This window comes from Mus caroli, chromosome 11, assembly GCF_900094665.2.
Source record: "Mus caroli chromosome 11, CAROLI_EIJ_v1.1, whole genome shotgun sequence".
In the NCBI taxonomy this organism is placed as follows: domain Eukaryota; kingdom Metazoa; phylum Chordata; class Mammalia; order Rodentia; family Muridae; genus Mus; species Mus caroli.
Genome location: NC_034580.1, coordinates 83,420,180 through 83,424,085, shown reverse-complemented (window position 1 = coordinate 83,424,085; position 3,906 = coordinate 83,420,180). Strand labels below are relative to the sequence as shown.

The following is a 3,906-nucleotide window of genomic DNA, read 5'->3' as shown; positions in this document are numbered from 1 at the left end:
GAGAACACCAAGTCTTTATTACTGGAATTCCTATGAAACAGCTCCAAGGGGGAAAAAAAAAAACCACACACTGGAGGGAAAGAATAACAAAGTGACACACACACACAAATCTAGGGCTTTCCCGAGGGCGCCCGGCCTTGGAGCAGGGAGGGCCCAGACACGTCTGGAGCTCAGTTTAGCCTCCCGGGGCTCCTGGAGGTGGGGAGCTGTCTTTCTCTCCAGAGTTCACCGGCCTGGCTCGGAGCCAACGTAGTCCCCACCCCCACCCGCACTGGCTGCGCACGCTTCCCCACTTGGTCACTCTCTGCGTACACCTCTCTTCCGAGCCCGGGGAAGCTCGACTGACCCGCAGGAGTTGAGGCGTTTGCGGTCCCATGCCCACCAGGCTCCCATTTTCTGCCAGTCCTTAGCAGCCCCCACCACCCATGCATCGGATCCCATTCTCAACCAGGACCCCCGCACCTGTCCAGACGCGTTCCCAGGTCATGGGGCGAGTGGGACAAGGGTGCGGCCTCCGTCCCGTGGCAGTGGTTGGTGCGGGTTCCTTAAATCGCCTCTGGTTTCTCCACCTGAGGCTCCCGGCAAGTTCTTGTTCTAGGTGCTTGCCGTTCCACCCACCTCCCCGAGACTGGCAGCTTCGGCAGCTTGCATGTCAGTCTTATCAGTCTGCACCTTTTCATTTGGGGTCACCCCCACTCTTAAACTCCAGCACCTTCCCCTCTTACAAAAAAAAAAAAAAAAACACAGCAGGACCGGTCCAGCCCCTGGGGTACTCCACTGTGATGTAAATTTAGAACCTGTTTCTGTGTTCAGCCTAACTAAAGACCCTGCCTAAACAGAATCCTCCAGCTCCGGGGTCACCCTCCCCATCCCTGCTGGGTCAAGTGGAGGCTGCTGGAGGTGACAGCCAGCCCTTAATAGAAGCAGCCCTATAAACTGGACCGGACAAGACCTAAGTGTCCAGAGTTCCGTGCAGGGTTGGAGCCAAGAGTCAGCAGTCCCCGACAAGGCTGAGGTGCAGGAGACCTTTGGGGGGAAAAGGCCGCAGGGGATTGGGGGAGGGTATAGATCGGACCCACTGTGGCAGGTCAGGAGAGATAGGAAAGAAACCGAACTTTCTTCAGGCCCAAAGAATCTCCACATGGGTCATCTTGTCAGTTCCTAACTGGAACCTTGGGATCCTTCTTCTCCTTTCTTTCTTTCTTTCTTTCTTTCTTTCTTTCTTTCTTTCTTTCTTTCTTTCTTTCTTTCTTTCTTTCTTTCTTTCTTTCTTTCTGGAAGGGGAGGGGTGGTTCCTGCATTTCTGCTCATCCCCTATAGAGGAGCCAGACTACAAATGGGGTTTGTGGCTGGCTGGCTGCTGTCTCGAAGGCTCCAGGCCCCTCCTCCAATCATAAGCAGCTCTGAAAGTTCTAAGTCCTGTCTGTGGAAAGCGGCAGTGGCTGGGCTGGGCTGCGTGGCTGAAGAAGCCTGAGCCTTGGTGTGCGAGCACCGTCTGTCTGGGCTGCAGCTGGAGGGCACTGGTGCTGCTCTCTGGTTGCCCCCACCCAGTCAGAGCATCTCTGGCAAGGTGAAGCTGCTGGCACCTGGGGAGTAGAGAGAATGTGACATTTTTCATCAAAGGAACTCCTCTGTCACCAGCTTCCCCCGCCACCACCACCGGCTCCTGGAGAATATGAGGCTCCTCTTCCTCTTGCCGGAGGTTCTAGATCATTCTGGAACTCTGCTCAACCCACTGCTCAACTGCAGGGACCTTAGCAGTTAGACGTGGAGTGGGAGGAGATGGGAGTGGAAAGGAAGCTTTTGCATGGGGAGGCTTCACAGGTGGGAGACTGCCCCACCCCTCTGTGTCCTGTTAGTAGCTTCAAGGAGCTACACTAAATCCGGGGACTTGAAGGGGCAGAAAAGTCATCCCAGACTAGAATTCGGTGGGCCTCAGGCACCAGACTGAGTTCATAGGACTTTTGCTCAGAAGACACAGGGGAAAAAAAAAAAAAAAAAGCACAGAGGTGGTGTTTGGTGGCCAGGGTGGTGGTGGCACACACCTTTAATGCCAGCACTCCAGAAGCCAAAGCAGGCTGATCTCTGTGAGTTCAAGGCCAGCCTGATCTACAGAGCTAGCTCCAGGACAGCCAGAGCCACACAAAGAAGCGCTGTCTTGAAAAAAAGCAGGGGGAGGGGTTGGTTAAAGAATTAACAGGTAGGGCAATGGAGACATGAGTGGTAGTCTGTCAAGACTGATGGAAAAAGCTAGGAGGAAGAAAACAGGGAGGAGAGACTGGTTTGCAGTGAGCTGACAGGATGGACAGACACACTGTAGAGACCAGAGGATGCAGCAGGGACCCAATGGATCTGGAAGAGCAGCTCTTGTGGAAGAGGGGAGGCGGGTCCTTTGAGAGGGAGGGGAGAAGACTGAAGAGAGGTAGAGGCAGAGCAATGAATAGGCATTGATGAAGACCAGCTCCCAGGAGTCAGAAGAAAAGCCAGGGATGCTGAGGTGATAGGCAAACCAGGCCTCGACTGTGGAAGGGAGCATCAGAATGCACGGCAGGCCCTGGAGCTGGCAGGTGACAGACCGCCTTGATTCAGTCCCTTCCTGGAGCCTGTAGGTTTGCAACAGACACTGGGTAATCTGGTTTTCACAGTGTGGTGCCGAGAGGGGGATCAAGCTGGAAGCTCAAAAGTGATGAGCATGTTCTAAGATGAGGTGGCTTTGGGAGGACCGCCTTTTCCCTGGGGACCAGTGGGATGGCAGAAGGGGCACAGGTGGGGATAGTTCCCTAGTTGCCCTTGCTGGGGTGCAGCTCTGTGTGTGAGGAAATCGGGGGAAGCATGGAAGAGAACTGAAGAGAGAGAAGAATGTGGAAGGGGGACAAGATAGGAGAGGACAGCGCCTGCTTTTGCTGACCATGCCCTCTGTCACCTGGGTTATGTCATCTCCACAACTACTATAGGAAGAACATCTGTTCCTCTGTAGGTGGAAACAGGGCCCAAAACTGCTGCACCACAGCTCAAGAAAGCCGAAAAGATGCTGAGCGCGGGGAGCAGGAGAGCAGCTGGGCAGACAAAGCAGGTGGATGGGCGAACAGCTTCTCACTGGGGGATGAGGCACCTGGAGAGGCACACGCATGCCTAGTCCTGCGGGAGATACTGGCATTTCCTGGTACACCCCTCAGATGAGTTTAGAGAGGAGACTGGAGGAGAGACAGCCCAACCCTGAGGCTCCAGACAGAAGCAGCCATTCCAGGGGACCATCTCCCGACCTTCAGCAGGTCCCTGACCATCCAGCGGCAGCAGGGGACTAGACACAGTTCTGAACGACAACCACAGTGTTTCTTACATTATCCTCTTAATAGTCACTGTGTGTCCTGGAAATGTCTTGTCAGTGGGGCTGCAAACTATTCAAGGTCAAAAGCAGGTTTGGTTTTCTGGTCAGGGCATCTGTCGAAGGCAGGTGTGATTATTGTTTGTCAGATAAATAAATGAATAAGTAACCAAACTCTTAAAAGTACAAAAGCCAGGAGTGAGACAGCAAGTCTGTAATCCCAGTGCTTGGGAAGTGGAGACAGGAGGGTCTGAAGTTCAAAGCCAGCCTCATTTATATAACCAGTGCAAAGGTAGTAGGGTTAGATGATATAGATATAGATATAGATATAGATATAGATATAGATATAGATATAGATATAGATATAGATATAGATATAGATGATAGATATAGATGATAGATGATAGATATAGATGATAGATATAGATATAGATATAGATATAGATATAGATATAGATATAGATATAGATGATAGATATAGATATAGATATAGATATAGATGATATAGATATAGATATAGATATAGATATAGATATAGATATAGATATAGATATAGATATAGATATAGATATAGATATAGA

The 3,906-nt window shown here is 51.3% G+C and overlaps 1 protein-coding gene across 3 annotated transcripts in view; it reads right to left on the bottom strand.

Moving 5' to 3' along the window:
* The window catches only part of Cuedc1 (CUE domain containing 1), a 99,299-nt gene continuing 95,393 nt past the window's right edge, over positions 1–3,906 (bottom strand). For all 3 annotated transcript variants that reach the window (XM_029483845.1, XM_029483846.1, XM_021177905.2), the window contains one exon: positions 1–1,586. The gene's annotated coding sequence lies outside the window, so the exon portion shown is untranslated. The remainder of the gene's footprint in view (positions 1,587–3,906) is intronic.